Source organism: Somniosus microcephalus, chromosome 4 (genome assembly GCF_052327205.1).
Source record: "Somniosus microcephalus isolate GS21.2 chromosome 4, FLI_Smic_1.0, whole genome shotgun sequence".
NCBI lineage: Eukaryota > Metazoa > Chordata > Chondrichthyes > Squaliformes > Somniosidae > Somniosus > Somniosus microcephalus.
Window position 1 is genome coordinate 335,744,732 of NC_140990.1, and position 21,956 is coordinate 335,766,687.

Below are 21,956 nucleotides of genomic sequence, written 5' to 3' on the forward strand. Positions count from 1 at the left end.
CCCCTCGTGAAGCTCCTTTAGCACTTTATCCTGGAGTTTGGGTGGAATCACCACCCTGGATCCACACATCAAGGTTCCTCGGCACACTGACAGCTGTTCTCTTCTTTGCGAGAATGCTGGCAACAGTGGTTCGCCATGTGCTGGCCATGCCTTCACTGTTAAATCGTAGACCCGTGAGAGAGTCGGGTCATTTCTCGTTTCCCTTTCAATGGCAGAATTTGTTACTGGTAGACATTCCACTATGGTAGAGTGGAACATCTCTACTGGGTCTACTGTAGGTGCCTCTTCTACCGTTGGCAACGGTAGGCACGATAAACCGTCAGCATTCCCATGCTGTTTTGATCCTTTGTATTCTATGTTGTATTGGTGTGCCCCTAGAAAAAGGGACCACCTCTGTAGCCTTTGCGCTGTCATAATGGGAACACCCTTTTTAGGGTTGAATATGGAGATGAGGGGTTGATGGTCAGTCAACAAGGTAAATTTTTGTCCGTGTAGGTAATGGTTGAATTTCTTCACTCCCCATACCAGGCTGAGTGCTTCCATGTCGATTTGGGCATAGTTACGCTCAGCTGAGTTCAATGAGCGTGACGCAAAAGCTATCGGCCGTTCCGAGCCATCAGGGAAATTATGCGATAATACTGCTCCTATGCCGTAAGGGGATGCATCGCATGCCAGTCTGATTGGCAGTGATGGGTTGTAATGAGCCAAAACTTCTTTGGATGTGATTAAGTCTTTGCATTTATGGAAGGCACGTTTGCAGTCTTCGTTCCATTTCCAAATTACTCCTGTTTGTAGCAGTTCATTAAGAGGGTGTAGAAGAGTTGATAAGTTCGGTAAAAATTTATGATAGCAATTTATTAATCCCAGGAACGACCTTAATTGTGAAACATTTTCAGGTGCTGGGGCTTTTATGACCGCTTCAATTTTTTCAGGTGACTTATGCAACCCTTCCTTATTTATTATGTGGCCACAATATGATATTTGATTTCGGAAAAATTCGCACTCGGGGCGATTTGCTCGTAGGCCCCGTTCTCTCAGCCTAGTGAGCACCTGCTCTAAATTGGTAAGGTGCTCGTTGTCGTTTTCTCCTGTTACAAGGATGTCGTCTAGGTAGCATAGAGTCCCCGGAATCCCTTGGAGGACTTGCTCCATAGCTCTTTGCCAGATAGCTGGAGCGGATGCTACTCCGAAAACCAGTCGATTGTACTGGTACAGACCTTTGTGTGTATTTATCGTGAGATACTTTTTTAGAGGCCTCTTCAACCTCCATCTGTAGATATGCCTGTGCCAAGTCAATTTTGGTGAAACGTTTCCCTCCGGAGAGTGAGGCGAAAATATCTTCTATCCTCGGAAGAGGATACTGTACCATGTGAAGGACCGGGTTTACAGTCACCTTGAAGTCTCCACAGATGCGAATTTTTCTCTGTTCTTCAGATTTATCATTCTTCAATGCTTTCTTCATGACTGGGACGATGGGTGTTGTCCACTCGCTCCAATCTATTTTCGACAATACGCCTGCCTTTTCCAAATTCTCCAGTTCTGCCTCGACTGCTGGACGAATTGCGTATGGCACCGGTCTTGCCTTAAAAAACTTGGGAATTGCTGCAACTTCCACTTTTATTGAGGCGGTGATGCCTTTCAAGGTTCCTAGTTTCTCTTGAAACACTTCCTTGGCGTTGGCCAAGATGTCTTTTAATCGTTCAGGTATGACGTCAGCATCATTTTTTTCCTTACTGGTCACCGTCAGTGCCTGAATGGAGTGCCAGTCTAAACGTATTTTCCTGATCCATTCACGTCCCAACAGCGGTGGACCACCATCTTGTAGAACGTATAAATACAACTTCTGTATTTCCTTGCCGTTGTATACAACAGGCACCCTTATTTTTCCTTTGGGGTATACTTTCTGCCCCGTATATGTTTTCAAGATAATGGATGTGTCTTTTAAAGGTATATGCGGAAATAGCCGCTTGTAATCCCGTCGATTTATGACGGTCAGAGCTGATCCTGTATCTAGCTCCATTTTAACTGGGGACCCTGCTATTGTGAGGGTAACCCAAATGGTCTGGTAATCTTCTTTGGCAATTACATTATGTAATTTGAGAGAGCTTAGTCTCTTGTTCCCGGAGTCGCTATCGCTCTTCTGGTCTTCGGAGCTACTGTCCGTCATCATTTGTACCTTTCTGTGCTTTTCCTTATTGATTCTTTTCCTGTTAGTGGATTTTTTTTTTCCAGATCAGCACACACGTGGAATGTGTCCCATCTTTCCGCATTGCCTGCATGCTTTGTCCTTGAACCAGCAGTCCCTCTGGTCATGGGTGGATCTGCCGCAGCGATAACATCTCTCGAAACCCCGTGTCATTTCATGGGTGCCGAAGTCCTGTGGCCTTTGCTGTATCTCTGCAGCTCCTCTTGCACTGAAAGCCTTGTCCAGTGTTAAATCTTTCTCAGAAAATAGCCTTTTTTGTGTTCCTACACTTAGGAGACCGCAGACGAATTTGTCTCGCAGAGAATCTGCCAGTCCTGCCTCAAATTGGCAGTGTAGGGTATCAACAATCTCCTTAAAATTCTTGTCCATCGGTTCGGCTGGAGTGATTAAGTTTCGTAACAGCTTGTATGTCTTTGCGCCCATTAGATCCAGAAGTACTGAAGCATTTTTCTCATCTTCTATTCCATTTGCGGTGCAATATACCTCCACTCTTTCCACATATGTGGTCCAATCCTCTATCTCGTTATCAAAAGCATCAATATTGCCAGAATTAGGCATCTTAGAAATGATATGGCGCTTCCCGCGCTTTTCTTTCTTTTCTGCGGAAAAGATATGGCGCTTCCCGCGCTTTCCCGCCGCCGCTGCCGATGACAACGCTGTTTCCCGCGGTTTCCGTTCTTTTTTTATTTATTTATTTATTTACAGTTGGAGACTCGTTCCCGCCAGACTCTCTCTGTAGGTCTGAACGCCGACCTGCTTGCAGAGCCGGCCATCTCCCGAGTGCTCCCTCCCCATCTGTTACTGCTTGCCTCCGCTTTCGCTGCTTGGCCCAGCTGTAGAGCCAGCCGCTGGAGCCCCAGCCTGACGCCCAGGAAGGATTACCGCAGTACCTGCCACCAGCTTGGCCAGCTGGTGAAACAACAGCTTCTTTCACTTTTTGATTCTTCTGGACGCCAGAGGAATCGATGTCCTTGAGGTGCTGCTGAATTGTAGGTAAGTCCGTTTCCACTTCGTCGCCACTGTAGTGTCCGTGTGTTGATAGAGACACTGAAGACAGGAGTTGGTTCATAGGTGTTTACTAAGCAAAGTCTGGAGGGGTACTAACGGAAACACTTCAAAATCCTCCATAACACTGGCTACTAAGCATTCACTCCAAAACACTCAACAGCACACGAAAACGATCCAAAACACACTAAAAGAGTCCAAAACACTCCCAAACACGCTAAAAGATGCCCCATACACTCCGAAACTCCCTAAAACACTCCAAAACACTCGCTTCAAAACAGTCACTCCCAAACACTCCGATCCACTTCAAAACACGACATAAGTCAAAAACACACCAGAACAGGCTTATATAGCCCGAGTGGCCATTACCGGCATTACAGCACATATGGGGCTCTTAAAGGCACATACACTACACTAATATCAGCCGGACGCAAAGTTTTAGTGCCCGGTGCTAATTATCGCCTCCGAATGCAAAATTTGCCTCTATCGCCCCTGGAGGTGATTTGAGCGCTAAATCAGGCGCTACACACCTCTCTTAAGGCGCAAACGTCAGGGAGCAAAGCGCTACCTCAGAACGCTACCGAAGCTCAGGCGATGCCAGTTACCATGGAAGCCAGACAGACTGGCGCCATCCAGTTCTTAAAGGGGAGGGGCCATCTTGCTGGCCAGCCACGCCCTGCTCATTGCAGCCTTGAATCTCGGCCTGGAGAGACCTCAAAAGCAATTGTGTTGGAAGCACTAATGAATAGGCCCAGGCAAAGAGCTCGGCACTTAGGAACCTCAAAAGTGGTGCTGAGGACCAAAACTCCTTAGGACAGCGTTAAAACCAAAAATATTGCTGACAAGAAAAGGCAGGAAGCGCGCCCGCCTTTAAATAATGCTCCCCAGCCCCTTCCTGACTTGAAAACGTTCCTCTCTACCTGTCATTCCTAGCGGCAGGCGCTAAGACCGGGGGCGCGACTCAATATCCAGTCCAGGGCGCTACCGGGGCATTACACGTTCGACTGACGTCACAATCTGCGGGCGCAGGAGATCGTGGCGGTAGTGTTTAGCACTGCCGCAAAACGACGGGTCAATTTCGCGAGCGGTGCTAAAACTGCCGTGTTCGGGCACTAAGTTCCTAGCACCCCTCCCCCCCCCCCCCGGAGCGGAGGCGCTAACAGGAGGCGCTAACCAACCGAATTTTTTGCCCCATAAAATAAAACAGCCAGAGTACTTGGTCCTGATTGCTAGTTGGCGGCACCTGCTGGCATTGTGCACTGGGCGTGGGCATTCAGGCCCGGCTGTGATGTTCCCCAAGGTGAAATAATCTGCTGCCATTCACGCTCACTATCCAGGACTATGTATGAAGAACAGACGCTCCTCCTGAGACCAGAGGTGGAACCGAACCTCAGGTCGAGTCAGCGCCTTCAGGAGAAGAAAAATTGGAAATAATGAACCAATGAGAACTTCAATGAGCTCCCAATGTGAGCTAACACTTGAACTTTATTTTGTAAGCGCTCGTGTTTCTGAAGATACTAATTTTGTACACATCTGGCAACAGCAAGTATTGTTTGGGAGGAAAAAAATACATGCATTTTTAATTTTCACAGAAGTCTTCCATCAAATAAAATAGAACATTAAGATACTATAATTAAATGAAACATGTGCATGCAAAGAACCAGTAATGTTTAATTTATTAATGCTGAGTATGCACTCCCCAAACCACAAGTATGTACTGCCCTCTGTCAGATCGGTTTTGTTGCAACTATTCAAAGTAACTGTAGTGTCCATGTGTTCATAAAGACACTGAAGACAGGAGTTGGTTCATAGGTATTTACTAAGCAAAGTCTGGGGGGGGGGGGGTTCTAAAGGATATACACAATACACAGGCTTATATAGCCCAAGTGGCAATTACCGGCATTACGCACACCTGGGGCTCTTAAAGGCACATACACCACAATTCCTCCCCTTCTAGCTAACCAGTACATCATATTTTAAGTAATTATTAATTACATGTTATATGCAAAATAATATACATTGCTGTAATTAATTAATTATAAGTTAGTCTCTCAGGAGGCTTCCTGACTCGGTCCGGATAACGCCTCAGGGCTGTAGTAGTTTCTGGTGGTGTAGTAGGTTCTTCTGGCAAGGCTGATTCGGCTTGAATGCCAGTGTCGGGTTCATCGGGTTCCAGTATCACCGGATCGGAGGTAGATATGGGTATCTCTACTTCATCGTTAGATGTATAGAGTGGTGGTGTAGGTTGTCCCTTTTCGGATGACTTTATGATTTGGTCAGCATGGCGCCTTATTATGCTTTCTCCGATGTCCACGGTATACATCAGTGGTCCTAGTCGTGTGCAGATAGTTCCAGGCTGCCATTTCTCGGTACGGTAGTCCCGGGCCAAAACCTGTTGGCCTATCTGGAAGGCCCTAGTTGGCCTTTCATTCATGCCTTGAAACTGCCGGTTCTCCACGTCCCTTCTGATGTTGGGCTTGACCAAATCCAGCCGGCATCTTAGGTTTCTATTGAAGAACATCATGGCGGGAGTTTGGTTGGTAACCATATGTGTTGCATTCCTGTATGCGAATAAGAAGTTATCCACCTTGTGCTGAAGTTTTATGTCTTAATTACCCATGGCCTTTATGGCCTTCTTGAAGGTCTGGACAAACCTTTCAGCCAATCCATTGGTGGCACGGATGGTATGGGGCGGACGTGTAGTGCTTTACCCCATTGTTTTTTAAGAACTTTCTGAATTCTTCGGACACAAATTGCGGTCCATTATCAGAACATATCTGTTCCGGCAGCCCATTCCTGGCAAATATGGTCCTTAATACTGTGATGTTTTTTTCCGTGGTGGTGGAGGACATCTTTATTACCTCCGGCCACTTGGAGTGTGCATCAACCGCGATTAAGAACATTGAGTCCATAAATGGACCAGCAAAGTCGATGTGCACCCTTTGCCAGGGAGATGAGGGCCACGCCCATGGATGTAGAGGGGCCTGTGGTGGAGCGTTTTGGACCTTCTGGCATCCTAGGCAGCTCTTGGTCATGTCTTCGATGTCTCCATCGATACCTGGCCACCATACAAACGCCCTAGCTAGGTTCTTCATTTTCACTCTCCCCAGATGCCCCTCGTGAAGCTCCTTTAGCACTTTATCCTGGAGTTTGGGTGGAATCACCACTCTGGATCCACACATCAAGGTTCCTCGGCACACTGACAGCTGTTCTCTTCTTTGCGAGAATGCTGGCAACAGTGGTTCGCCATGTGCTGGCCATCCCTTCACTGTTAAATCGTAGACCCGTGAGAGAGTTGGGTCATTTCTTGTCTCCCTTTCAATGGCAGAATTTGTCACTGGTAGACATTCCACTATGGTAGAGTGGAATATCTCTACTGGGTCTACTGTAGGTGCCTCTTCTATCGTTGGCAATGGTAGGCGTGATAAACCGTCAGCATTCCCATGCTGTTTTGATCCTTTGTATTCTATGTTGTATTGGCGTGCCCCTAGAAAAAGGGACCACCTCTGTAGCCTTTGTGCTGTCATAATGGGAACACCTTTTTTAGGGTTGAATATGGAGATGAGGGGTTGATGGTCAGTCAACAAGGTAAATTTTTGTCCGTGTAGGTAATGGTTGAATTTCTTCACTCCCCATACCAGGCTGAGTGCTTCCCTGTCTATTTGGGCATAGTTACACTCAGCTGAGTTTAATGAGCGTGACGCAAAAGCTATCGGCCGTTCTGAGCCATCAGGGAATTTATGGGATAATACTGCTCCTATGCCGTAAGGGGATGCATCGCACGCCAGTCTGATTGGTAGTGATGGGTTGTAATGAGCCAAAACTTCTTCGGATGTGATTAAGTCTTTGCATTTATGGAAGGCACGTTTACAGTCTTCGTTCCATTTCCAAATCACTCCTGTCTGTAGAAGTTCATTAAGAGGGTGTAGAAGAGTTGATAAGTTCGGTAAAAATTTATGATAGTAATTTATTAATCCCAGGAATGACCTTAATTGTGAAACATTTTCAGGTGCTGGGGCTTTTATAACTGCTTCAATTTTTTCAGGTGACTTATGCAACCCTTAATTATGTGGCCACAATATGATATCTGTTGGAGACTCGTTCCCGCCGGAGGTCTGAACGCTGACCTGCTTGCTGCGCCGGCCGTCTCGTCGAGTGCTCCCTCCCAGTCCGTTATTGCTTGCCTCCGATTTCGCTGCCTGTCTCAGCTGTAGAGCCAGCCACTGGAGTCCCAGCCTGACGCCCAGGAAGGATTAGCGCAGTACCTGCCACCAGCTTGGCCAGCTGGTGAAACCACAGTTTCTCTCACTTCCTTGAGTCTTCTGGACGCCCGAGGAATCGATGTCCTTGAGTTGCTGCCGAATTGCAGGTAAGTCCGTTTCCACTTCGTCGCCACTGTAGTGTCCGTGTGTTGATAAAGACACTGAAGACAGGAGTTGGTTCATAGGTATTTACTAAGCAAAGTCTGGGGGGGGGGGTTCTAAAGGGTATACACAATACACAGGCTTATATAGCCCAAGTGGCAATTACCGGCATTACGCACACCTGGGGCTCTTAAAGGCACATACACCACAGTAACCATTATCCTTCAAATGCAACACTTTATAACAACAACAACTTGTATTTATATAGCACCTTTAATGTAGTAAAACGCCCCAAGGCACTTCACAGGAGCGTTATCAAACAAAATTTGACACCGAGCCACCCAAGGAAATATTAGGGCAGTAAAGAGGTAGGTTTTAAGGGGTGTCTTAAAGGGAGAAAGGGAGGTAGAGAGTGAAGAAGCTTAGGGAGGGAATTCCAGAGCTTAGGGCCTTGGCAGCTGAAGGCACGGCCACCAAGGTGGAGCGATTAAAATCAGGGATGCTAAAGAGGCCAGAATTAGAGGAGCGCAGAGATCTCGGAGGGTTGTGGGGCTGGAGGAGATTACAGAGATAGGTGAGAATTTTAAAATTGAGGCTTTACTTAACCAGGAGCCAATGTAGGTCAGTGAGCACAGGGGCGATGGGTGAATGGGACTTGGTGCAATGAGAAATGAGACCATTTTACCGGATGCTACAGCTCCTCCAGGAAAGCCCTCTAGGAAATAAAGAACAGGATTCCTTGCCGGTCTCTAATTCAACGAAGAAATATATCACAGACATGGACATCTTTGTGTTGTTATAGGAATATCACAACAGATCCATCCTGGATCTCTCTGCTGCCATGTTATTTTCGCAGAGGAGTTTTACTTTGGCACCAATATTCTTGCCTCTGGATCATAATGTTGCGAGTTTGAGCCCCATAAAGAAAGAAAAAAGAGAGAACTTGCATTTATATAGCGCCTTTCACGATCTCAAGATGTCCCAAAGCACTTTACAGCCAATGAAGTACTTTTGAAGTGTAGTCACTGTTGTAATGTAATAACAGGGTTTGAGCACATAATCTAGGCCAACACTCCAGTGCAGGACTGAGAGAGTATTGTATTGTTGGAGTTCCCATCTTTCGGATGATATGTTAAATTCAGTTGTCTGTTGAGATGGAGATCCCATGGCAGTATTCAAGGAGTTCTCCTCATGTCCTGGCCAACATTTTCCTTCAATCAGTGCCACCAAAAACAGATTAACTTGTCATCGCTGTTAGTAGATGCCGCTGTTAGTAGATGGAACGGCTGCTGTGTTTACCTACAACACATAGGTTGCACTTCAAAAGTAAATCATTGTATGAAGCATTTGCTCCATTTATAAGGTGGTATGAGCATTATTTTCTTCAAATATTTGTTAATTTAGACACATTTTGTGTAGAGCTTTCCCTCCTGCAACACCATGAAGGCCCACCAGTGACTCATATGTAGTAAGGAGAGTACCCTTGGGTTGGATACCCCTTTTATGATTCTACACAAATGTTTGTGTCCAGCTGCCTCTAGCCATCAATTCTCAGTTCAGCTCAATTTTATTTGCCATATGTAACCAGTACAGGTAGACTATCCTTTATCCGAAAACCTCGGGACCAGCCATGTTTCGGTTTTCAGAAAATTTCGGATTTCAGAAGGCATTTTATAAGACTGGGAATTTTGTCGGGGGTGGGGGTCGGCGGGGGGTCGGGGGTCGGCGGGGGTCGGGTGGGGGTCGGCGGGGGTCGGGGTCGGCGGGGGGTCGGGGTCGGCGGGGGTCGGGGCCGTGCGCACGACTTACGCTGAACGAAAACACTTTCAGTTTTCAGAGGATTTCGGTTTTCGGAAGTGCGGATAAAGGATACACTATCCCTTATCCGAAAGGGTGTGGGTCGGTGGGGGGTCGGCGGGGGGTCGGCGGGGGGTCGGGGGGGTGGAGAAAAGAATATCGGACAGGCCGCTGCAGCTATCGGACGGGCTGCTGTATTGTTGGGTTCACTCTCCCGGTATACCTCCTTCACAACTGCCCGGCTCGGCCTGCAATCTCCTACCCAGGAGGGAACTCAGTGACCCTCTGCCCTGCTCAGTGTAAGTCGTGCGCCACTCTGGTCATGTCGTGCACACGACTTACGCTGAACGAAAAAACCTTCGGTTTTTAGAGGGTTTCGGTTTTCGGAAGTTCGGATAAAGGATAGTCTACCTGTATACAAGTACAATTACAATGGAATGCTTATTCCCCGTAGGGACGCGTCAGCTATACATACAGCGCCGCGTTCAGAGAGTCAATACAATGGCTTCCCGTGGCAGTGGGAGCACGATGTCCCTCAGCTGCTCCTCCTCGTCACCGCGGCCTCCTCCTCGCTGTTGCCGGCTCCACGTGTGGCGGCCTGCTTCTCCCGCTCACGATCCGACCTCTGGCCGCCATGCCCGGCTCCCCTCCTCCCAGTCGGACTGCGAATTTCCCGCCAAGGAGCTGCCGGCCGACGTGCTGCAGCAGGTCGTCGTGGGCAACTCAGTGGAACAAATGAACAGGCACGATGGGCCGAATGGCCTCCTTTTGTGCTGTAAGATTCTACGATTTTCACTGGGGGGAGGTGGAGCTTTTTCTTTAAGACAGCTATGTCGTGTTAGTATGTGAGCAAGTAAATGTAAATAAACATTCTGACAACGCCATAGCATTCATGTTCTAGATATGAATTAATGATTGCTATAATTTGGGACTGAAAGTGCAGAAGCCAACCCCAAGCCACAGCTGACTTAATAGCCTGGTTGCTAGGAAAATAGCTTTGTACGCTTGTTGTGCATAGGATTATAGGGCAAATTGCTGTTATAGATCATACTTATTTTGACAATAATACTGAAAAGACATTGGATGGTTTGTAAAAACAGCAAAAATAACAGAGGAAAAGTGACAAAGTAAGGAAAGTTGGCAAAGTGTAACAGTTTTATTGGGTCCATTCCTTTATTTAAAAACAGTGGTTAAAAGAAAGATTTTGCATAAAGGAATTCTCCAAGAATTCTCTATATTACCCTGGTCTCTGGCAGTACCTCCCAAACCCGCGACCTCTTCCACCTAAAAGGACAAGGGCAGCAGGCGTATGGGAACACCATCACCTCCAAGTTCCCCTCCAAGTCACACACCATCCTGACTTAGAAGTATATCGCCGATCTTTCATCGTCGCTGGGTCAAAATCCTGGAACCCCCTCCCCATCAGCATTGTGGGAGTACCTTCACCACACAGACTGCAGCGGTTCAAGAAGGCGGCTCACCACCACCTTCTCAAAGGCAATTAGGGATGGGCAATAAATGCTGGCCTTGCCAGCGACGCCCACATCCCATAAGAGAATTTTAAAAAAAGTTTCTACTGTTAAACATTACATTTACCTGCATTTCCTATTTTATTTTTTCCGTTCCCCAACCATCATCCTGTGTTTTCAGAATGATTTCAGTCACAATGCTGTTCCCAAACTTACTTTTTGGATCGGTAATGGGAGATGATGCCCGATTATTTGAGTCCAATAGTGACTATCAAAACAATCGCATTATTATATCAATATACTGCCTTATGGATAATCGTGAAGTTACGCCAGAAATTACACCCATTTGTGGGCCCACTTTACCGATGTAAATTTACGGCTAAATTTCCTGCCAGTCTCATTAGCATATGCCAGAATGTACAAGTTGGTGTAAATGAGCGGAATTCAATGTAAACAATCAGGGCTTGAGGATCGTGCCGAACTCACACCAGATATTCTTTCTTTAAGTTTGAGAATTAAAGTTTCAAGCCATCTAACTATCATTCATGCACATTAGGGACAGTGGAGTGGAATTTCCTGTGAGGAACATTGCGCCCAGTCATGCGCCCATTTTGCCGGTGTCTTTTTACGCCCAGGTTTCCTGCCAAACTCATTAACATACGCCGGGATGTAAAAATGAGCGTAAACCAGTGGAAATCAGCGTAAGCAATCAGGGCCCGGGAAAAGCACTAAACTTATACCATACCACCCTTTATTACTGTATGAAAATTAAAGTTTCAATCCACCTGACTATCATTGTGCACATTTGGCACAGTGGGGTGAAATTTGCGCCCAGAGACACGTGCAAATATGGGCGTAGAGCAAACACCCAGCATAAAAGTTCGAGAAACTCGGCTGCAAGTGCGTTACGTTCTTAATTACGTTACTGCCCAAATTTCTTTACTCTTTTCCCCCTGTCTATCAATCCCTGCACTCAAACACATCTCGACTCATTATAATGGCACCGTGCCCCCCCCCCCCCCATCAGCTAAAGAGCCGTACATGTGAAGTTCCTGCCTTTATGCTGGTTCAAAACAGGTGTGAAATTAAGCCCAGAATTTTAGGCACTGCAGGAAACTGTCATTTTTCTGGTATTTTATTGTGTTTTTTTTAATTTATCCTCACTGTTTCTTTGGATGCATTTTATGGCACTGTATTAACCCAGAAAACAAAATGCTAATTTGCTGATCGAGTGCCTTGTTCTTTTTACTCATGTGGGGCTCCTTGTTATTGCTGACGCATTCATCCTTCCTCTAATTTTTCCTCCTGAAGTCGTCCTTGTATATTCCATATTTTCCCATGTATTAATGGGATGAACGGTCACCTAGAAAGTTGCTCTTCTCCAAACAGATGTAATTATTTACCAAAGACAGTCATACCTATATAAATGCATGATAGACTCTAGGCTGATGAAGACTGTCAAATGCAATTATTAAAACTGTACAGCAAAACACATACAGTGACTTTTAAGCGTCTGAAATACTTGACTGAATTAGAGTAATCTCATACAATTTAGAACAATGCATTCAAGTCAGGTGACAAACTACCACTAATCCATCATGATAACAGCAACTAGTTAATCATTACATTTCAAAGGAACTAATAAACGACAATAATGACAGGATGGTAACTTTTGGGTGGTGCAGGTGCTGGTGAATTGACTTCACTTTTCTTGAAGTTGAGGTTACTACTTTGTTGGTTGCCCTGGTTTACCAACATCCCAATCAGAAAAGAACTAACAATGAGTCTTTTATCAGTGGTGCGAGCCTATTAATGAATTCCCCTTTCCCCACATTGGATCTCCATTCCCACTCCAAGTCGGCCCTACGAAGCCCTTTCTTTCACCGCCTACCGTTGAAGGAATAACCTCTGAAACGGGCCTTAAATCTAAGTAGGTAACACAGCCCTCAGCTCTAATTCAACGTGTTTGAAAAATAATCAATTAATGGCTAGCTCTAATGGTCATACTTATATGCTCATAAGTGCAAAAAGTAATATTACCTATCTCTGAGCTAAAGAAGATTGACATATCAGCCGTCAAGAGCTGAGAGCCACATTTCTGTGTCAGTCAAACATAGCACTGCAGTTTACCTTCCCTGTACCTGGTCTGGTCTGGAAGCACTTGGTAACTGTATTTAGTGTTGAAATGGCAAAACGTTACATTGTGCAACCCATAAATTCCCATAAAGAACAGATAAAGCAATCATTTGCATCCAGTGAATATGCGATCCCTACAATGAATTAAAGATTCACAAGCTGATGAAAGTGTGTATAAACCGCAGCTAAAATGATTCTGACAGGCCCAAATATGAAGAATAGACTATTTCTGCTTCTACCAGACAGTACTCTCATTCATAGATATTTATGCAAAGCAATGCTGAAGCTGTCACTGGGTAATATTTACAGGGATGATAAATGGTGTTTATTTTCTTATGATAGGAAGAAACTGCCTGCTTGACAACAAATGTAATAAAAAAACTGATCAAGCCTATGAAATGATTAAATTACTGGCACTTGATTACATTAATGTCCCTTCTCAGCCCTGTCAGGATTCTGGTCTGAGTTCCCATTGACAGCTGGCTTGCATAAATCCACCTTCAAAGTTTAACGTGTCCTTGTTTGCACAACCCGTGGATTTTGATGGAAGTTTTAATCCTGCCAAACCTGCTGCTATACTAACTTTGGCAGTGTTTAAATGTGGTGGGATAAGTCACTGCAGAGAAGCACACGGCATTCTCAGCTGCAGTGCTCTGCAAGCTTCTGGTCGCCCGTTCACAGGAAGGATATTACTGCCCCTTGAGAGTGTACAGAGGGGAGCAACACAGGTGATTTGGAGGCAACTAAGTTATTGGGAAAGCCTAAGGAAGTTCGACTTCTATTCTTTACAAAATAGTAGGCGATCTTTTTATGGTTATGAAGGGAATTCATAAAGTAGATCCCTAAAAAATGTTCACTGCGATGAGCAACGTTCCCTCTAAATTGTCTTTGTTGTGCGTCACCTGTTTATTTCAATACGCGGTCCCTTTAAATTTCTGCGCATTCAAATGAAAAAGCTGGCGAGCGGCCTGTGTGGTACCTTGCAGATTACTGCGTGGCCGCACACGCGCACAGTTTAGAGGGAACATTGGCGATGAGGTTAAAATAGCAGCGATATGAGTTAAAAATGAGGAAGGTGGGAGTAAGAAGGAAAATCAGGCAGAACTTTTTCCACCCCAAGGGCAATAAGATCTGTGGGTAAGTTGCTAGGGAAGGCATTTGAGGTGAAAGTATAAATGGGTTCAAGAAGCAATTAAATGGAGAAAGGTTTGAGGGATATGGTGAGAAAGCAGGTAGATGGAGTTGATCCGTCAAAAAAGGAGAGGCATGTTGGACCAGATGGCTTTTTCCTGTTGCTAAAAATTCTTGCCACTGAAAATCCACACCCATTCCAATGTACTCTTGCTGTAACTTCAGTGGGATTTGACTGGAATGACTGGAAGTGAGGCCGGGAACCGAGGAGCATAGGAATTGCTGGATGAAAACAGACCACGGTCCATCTAGGTCCCATTCTGCCATCTTGGTGGTCACATGATACAATGATAATGGAGTTGTTGACTAATCATAGCAATCACTTTCTACCAATTAGTCTACAGCAGAACCAGACATAACGGGAGGAAAGCCCCCAGTGGTGGAGAGCTTTGGGAACCTTAGGTCCAAAGTAACCTGTTCCTCCCAAAGCATGCTAGGTCAGGTCTTGGTTGGGTGCTGAAGGTCCCTGAATGGTCTGTTGAGGGCAAAATTCCCACCCACCTCAAGCATGGCTATCGACGTAGGAGGGGGCGGGACCATAGCGGGGACTCCAAACCTCAGAGTTGCTATGTCCCAGGCTCTCACTGGGTCCTGGTGTAGGGTTAGTGGAGGTTAGCCTGATGAGATCAGGAGTGCCTATGCTGACAGAGCATCATAGCATGGACCTCCAAAGAGGAAGCAATTTCAAAAAAAATATTTTTCAGTGCATAGGAGGTCACTGGGGGTTATACTATACTGTTGCTGGGGGTGGGGAGCCTAATACACCCCTAGCCCATGGACCTATGCTGGACTTTTCAGCTTGTTTACAATGGTGGGCATGCTAGATGTGGCACAAGTGCCCATCATTTGATGGCTAATTAGCGAGCCACCACCCCTGCCCCCAGAAAGTTTGCTAGGTTCAGCAGCAGAGGTTCGTGGTGGGCGTCAACCTGGCATAAGTTCCATCCTAAATTCCAAAGTCTTGGCGTGGGCTCATTTGTGTAAAAGGGGCAGGCGCCCACTCCATGAACAGTGCTGCTGGGGTCCCTGCCACAGGGGCAATTAAATTCCGGAGTTTCGCCATGCGGTCGGTCCGGCTAATGTGGCCAAAGTTCAAAACGTGATCCTGATTGCTGCTTCAATACCGATCTGCAGCTTCTCTTTGGCTATAGCATTGTGGGCCCACAATGGACGCCAAGTATGTCGAGTTCATGCAGGTTTAATTACCACTGGCTGTACTCTGGATGGAACGGGCAGGATCTCCAAAGAGCCTGGAACCCCGCCTGCCCCACCTCCAAATCTGACACTGGAACTTGGGGGAGGCATGGGGCCAAGTGGGCAGAAGAAACACCCACCACTCTCTCACTGGGAATTCCCCCCCCCCCCGCCCGCACCCCGACCCATCCCCAGATACTGTTGATTCTGTACCCAAACCAGGCTGGAAATTCCAGACTTTTATCTTTTCCAGTCATAAAAAGTAACTAGAAAATATTTTACTGAGTTGCTCCACTTAAAAAAATAAGAACACAAGAGTAGGGCCATTGAGCCCCTCGAGCTGATCTGCGTCCAAACTCCGTATACCCTTTTCCCCGTATCCCTTAATACCTTTGGTTAACAGAAATCTATCAATCTCAGATTTAAAATCAACAATGGATCTAGCATCAATTGCCATTTGCGGAAGAGAGTTCCAAACTTCTACCACCCTTTGTGTGTAGAAGTGTTTCCTAATTTCACTCCTGAAAGGTCTGGCTCTAATTTTTAGGCTATGTCCCCTAGTCCTAGATACCCCAACCAGCGGAAATAGTTCCTATCTCTCTACCCTATCATTTCACCTTAATATCTTGACGTTTGATCAAATCACCCCTTAAACTTCTAAATTCCAGGGAATAGAAGCCTAGTTTGTGTAATGTGGCTGAAAATGCGATTTAAAGGCTGAGGTGGTGGTTGGTGTGTTGCAGTTGGACTCAGTGCCCCTTTGCAATGGAGGAGAACAATCAGCCACTCTGCTTGATTGTTCAGTGACCTTGCTGCATGTGTTTGGCTATCAGGTGAGTACGGATTGGGCTCTGCTGCGATGCACCCCATGTTGGAATAGCCCGTTGCCACTGACTAAGCTCCTACGAGGAAATTGAACATTTGGTAAAGTACTCGAGGGCTCTTGACATCTGTTGGAACTTTACTCCAGCATTACTCAGCAGCTTAAAGAGAGGAAGGGAAAAAGTTGTGGGGGCGGGGTGGGGGGGGGCGGAAATGAATCCCACAGAATGCCGGTTTAATCCAGCTAACCTTTTAATGATCGGGAGAACTGATGTTCTGTCTTGCTATTGTTGAAATGCTCCTCCAGCTGCTGAAAGCTCAAAGAAGTCATTCACTTCCAGATCACAAAATAACCCTAATGATGCATATTTTTCATTAAGAATTTGTGAGCGCAATTTTGTTTTAATTTGCTAATTACCAGTTCTGTGACACCTCAAAGGGGGCAAAAGGGTAAAACCACACGTGCTGCGTGAACTTTAATACTGTTCCTTATTCGGTAGCACATTACAAATGTCATATGCTGCTGCTGATGAGACTGGGGAACAGGCAACACTAACCACCTAGGACAATTGTGTTGATATTGCAAAGCGTGATGCAAGTGCAACTGTTTGGTGTCAGAGCCCATTGACTGATCTAAACCAGAAGACATCCTTATGTTTGAGGTGGGCATGGAACCATCCCAGTCACTGAGCTGCTGCTGCCACGAGATCGCAACCCTGAATGTTGCGAGAGGGAAAACGGGTGTCTTGTTGCCCAACTCTTAGAATGAGGCAGGTGCTCCTTCACCTGGCTCTGCACATCGCACTCTGCTAATCTGATGGACAGCGTAAGGTTCCAATGAAGCGCAACGTAAGCTCGAGGAACAGCACCTCATCTTTCGATTAGGTACTTTACAGCCTTCTGGACTCAACATAGAGTGCAACAATTTCAGATCATAACCTCTGCCCCTATCTTTTTTTTCCATTTATTCTTTTTCTCTCTCTCACATGGCAGCTGTCGATCATTGGGGGGCACGGTGGCATAGTGGTTAGCATTGTTGCCTCACAGCGCCAGGGACCCGGGTTCAAATCTGGCCTCGGGCGACTGTCTGTGTGGAGTTTGCACATTCTCCCTGTGTCTGCGTGGGTTTCCTCCGGGTGCTCCGGTTTCCTCCCACAGTCCAAAGATGTGCAGGTTAGGTTGATTTGGCTGTGATAAAATTGACCCTTAGTGTTAGGGGATTAAATACGTGGGGTTACGGGGATAGGGTGGGATATGTGTCAGTGCAGGCTCGATGAGCCGAAATGGCCTCTATCTGCACTGTGGGGATTCTGTGGATTCTGCCAGTGCCATTTACACTTCATCTAGAGCCATCTTTTGTTTCTTAACTTGTCCCATTACTATCTCCTTATGCCTTGCACCATCATCCCTTTTGTCTCTTAATCTCTCCTGCCTTCCGCCCTAGCACAGACCTTGCTTTTTGTTCTTTCCTCCCTGACATGAACCTTGTCATTCATGTGGAAATGACTTATAAAGTAATACTGGGTGGCCTGCTGGTGGCGCTGTCCAGGGAGAGTATAAATACTCGGGCATGGGCCCAGCTTGCTCAGGACATTCTTTAACAGGAACTAGTAAAGGACAACTAGATCTCCATGTTGAAAAACAGTTGATTAAAGCCTTATTTAATACTCAGACCAATTGCCTAGTAGTTTTCTTACATCACGTCCCTCCCCCCTTTCCCTGCCCCTGCACTTGCTTAAAAACCTGTTCCATCTCCAGCTTTTTCCAGTTCTGTCGAAGGGTTATCGACTTGAAACGTTAACTCTGTTTCTCTCTCCACAGATGCTGCCTGACCTGCTGAGTGTTTCCAATATTTTCTGTTTTTATTAACGCTGCGACTTGCCCAAAGCCTCCAGAGGATAAGGCAACAAATTACCTCTTGCAATATGTACAATAATGTACAATCACATAACATGCTCATATGACATTCCTCTGTCCGCTGTTTTACCAGAGATTTTATTCCATTTATTTTAAACTTTATTTTATATCTCCACCAAAATAGTGAGCAGGTCATCTGTCCTCTAATACCGGAAACAGTAAATTCTAGGGTCATGTAGTTGTGCTGTACAGACCAGGAAGATCCTGGTTCGATTCCTGGTCTGTGCTGAGTTCATTGATCTCAACCAGGGTGGTGATAGGAGCATAAAAGTTGGCCTCAGTCCCACTGAGTAACGGAGGGGGAAATTAGTCAAGATTCCTGCTTCAGTAGGGAAAGGGTGAAAACTGGCAGAAAAAGGAGAAAAAAAGAAGTCTAGATGCAATAATTCAACCTTATCGATCTTATCAAAACATATAAGAACATAAGAACATAAGAAATAGGAGCAGGAGTAGGCCAATCGGCCCCTCGAGCCTGCTCCACCATTCAATAAGATCATGGCTGATCTGATCCTAACCTCCAATCTTCTATCACTCTGCATCCACCCGAACCCATGTGATCGCCCAGGAGAGGCGAAAAACCAGATAAAAGACTCAATGGCCAATTTGGGAGAAAAAAATCTGGGAAATTCCTCTCCGACCCATCTAGGCGATCGAAATTCTTCCAGGAGATCACTCTGTCCCTATATTTTCTACAGTACTTACCTTCTGTAAAGGCGATCTCCACCCCAGCCAGGAACAGGAATAAAACCATCTCCTGAAATCTAACACAGAATTAGAACACAGTAGGAGCAGAACCAGGCTACACGGCCCCTGGGCCCACTCCACTACCCACAGGGCCATGACCATTCCGAACCTAGACTCATGTCCAATTTCCTGCCCGCTCCCCGTAACCCTTAATTCCCTTTACTTCTAGGAAACTATCTATTTCTGTTTTAAATTTATTTAATGATGTAGCTTCCACAGCTTTCTGGGGCAGCAAATTCCACAAACCTACCACCCTCTGAGTGAAGAAGTTTCTCCTCATCTCAGTTTTGAAAGAGCAGCCCCTTATTTTAAGATTATGCCCCCTAGTTCTAGTTTCACCCTTCATTGGGAACATCCTCACCGCATCCACCCGATCAAGCCCCTTCACAATCTTATATGTTTCAATAAGATCGCCTCTCATTCTTCTGAACTCCAATGAGTAGAGTCCCAATCTACTCAACCTCTCCTCATATGACCACCCCCTCATCCCCGGGATTAACCGAGTGAACCTTCTTTGTACTGACTCGAGAGCAAGTATGTCTTTTCTTAAGTATGGACACCAAAACTGTATGCAGTATTCCAGGTGCGGTCTCACCAATACCTTGTACAACTGCAGCAATACCTCTCTGTTTTTATATTCCATCCCCCTAGCAATAAAAGCCAACATTCCATTGGCCTTCTTGATCACTTGCTGCACCTGCATACTAACTTTTTGAGTTTCGTGCACCAGGACCCCCAGATCCCTTTGTACTACAGTACTTTCCAGTTTCTTGCCATTAAGATAATAACTTGCTCTATGATTTTTCCTGCCAAAGTGCATAACCTCACACTTTCCAGTATTGTATTCCATCTGTGAGGGGGCTTGATCGGGTGGATGCAGTGAGGATGTTTCCACTGATGGGTGAGACTAGAACTAGGGGGCATAATCTTAGAATAAGGGGCTGCCCTTTCAAAACTGAGATGAGGAGAAACTTCTTCACTCAGAGGGTAGTAAATCTATGGAATTTGCTACCCCAGAGAGCTGTGGAAGCTGCGACACTAAATAAATTTAAAACGGAGATAGACAGTTTCCTAGCAGATAAGGGAATTAGGGGTTACGGGGAGAGGGCAGGGAAGTGGACATGAGTCTAGATTCGGATCAGCCATGATCCTATTGAATGGCGGAGCAGGCCCGAGGGGCCGTATGGCCTACTCCTGCTCCTACTTCTTATGTTCTTATGTAACAACAACTTGCATTTATATAGCATTTTTAAGGTAGGAAAAAGTCTCAAGATGCTCCACAGAGGCGTAAGGAAAAATGAATGGGACATCAAAGAAGGTGATATTAGGATCGGTGACCAAAATGCTTGGTCAAAGAGGTGGTTTTTAAAGAGAGTCATAAAGGAGAAGAAGAAAGGAATTCCAGAGCGAGGGGTGCAGGAGACTGAAAGCACTGCTGTCAATGGTGGGGCAAAGGGTGGGGGACGTACAAGAGGCCAGAGTCCGAGGAATGGAGAGTTCAGGGGTTGGAGGGTCTGGAGGAGGTTACAGAAAGAGGCAAGGCCGTGAAGGGCTTTAAACACAAGTTGAGAATTTTTAATTGAAGGCACTGGGAGCCAGAGCCAATACAGGTCAGCATGTACAGGGGCGATGGGTGAGCAGGACCTGGTGCGTAATGGAATATGAGCAGGAGCATTTTGGATGAGCTGGTGTTTACGGAGCGTGGAGGATGGACGGGTGGCCAGGAGAGCTTGGGATACTCAGGTCTGGCGGTAACAAAAGCATGGATGAGGGTTTAAGCAAAGGTGGAAGTAGGCAGTCTTTCTGATGGAGGGGATATGGGGTCGGAAACTCAGCATAGGGTCGAATAGGACATCGAATTTGCCAATAATCTGGTTCAGCCCGAGACAATGGCTGGGCTGGGGGATGAAATCAGTCGCAATGGTATGGAGTTTGGGGATGGCCCAAAGATGATGGCTTCGGTGTTACCATTGCTTAACTGAAGGAAATTGCAGCTCATCCAAGAATGTGCTGTCTGACATCACATGCAGTCAGGCAGTGGAGGAGGTCAAGAAATGCGGTGGAGAGGAGAGCTGGGTGTCGTCAGTGTACATGTGGAAGCTGATCCCATGTGCGCAGATGATGGTGCCAAGGGACAGCATGTAGATGAGGAAGAGGAGGGTGTCAAGTAAGGATGTTGAAGGTAATGGTGCAGGAGCAGGAAGAGAAGACATTGCAGTAGATCCTCTGGCTACGATCAGATAAGTACGAGTGGAAACCAAGTAAGGGCAGTCCCACTGAGCTGAACAACAGAGGAGAGACGTTGGAGGAAGATGATGTAGTCAACTGTGTCAAAGGCTGCAAAGAGATCGAGGAGAATGAGAAGGGATAATGAACCACAGTCACAGAGGATGTCATTTATTACTGTGGTTAAGGCCATTTTGGTTCTGTAGCAGAGGAGGAAACCTGATTTGAAAGATTCAAATAAGGAGTTTCAGGAAAGACGGGCACGGATTTGGGAGGTGACAACACATTCACGGACTTTGGAGAGGAAAGGGAGATTGGAGATGGGGCAGTAGAGGTCAAGGGTATTCTATTTTACATGTGTTGTATTGATTTCTTTTTGGGTTCAATAAAGACTCATTTCTGAAAGAGAATGTTGTTTAATCTAAAGTCTTGTTCAAGACTTTCTACAGCTTTTTACAGAACACACTATGCTGTGATGCATCTAGAATGAAACTGAAAGTAAAACTCCTCTGGACTGCTTGTCTCTCACATGACCTCTGCTGGTCAGGCACAAGTAATCAAAAACACAGACAAATATGCTGTAAGGCATAAGTAATCAAACACAGACAAATATCATCACTATTTGCTGATATCCTTACATCTCCCTTTCTTAAAACAAAAGTATTTTACTTTCAACTAACAACATTTAATGAACTTACATCATCATTATCATGATCAAGGTTTTTTACCCTTGCTTTGTGTGTTCACATGAAATATGTCAATACACTAGAACTTGAAGAAAGAATAAGATAACATTACTTCCTTCTTTAACAATAGTCCTTAAATTTGCTCAATCAGTCTCTCAGGAGGCTTCACGTGTCTTGAGGATTTTCTGATTGATTGTCC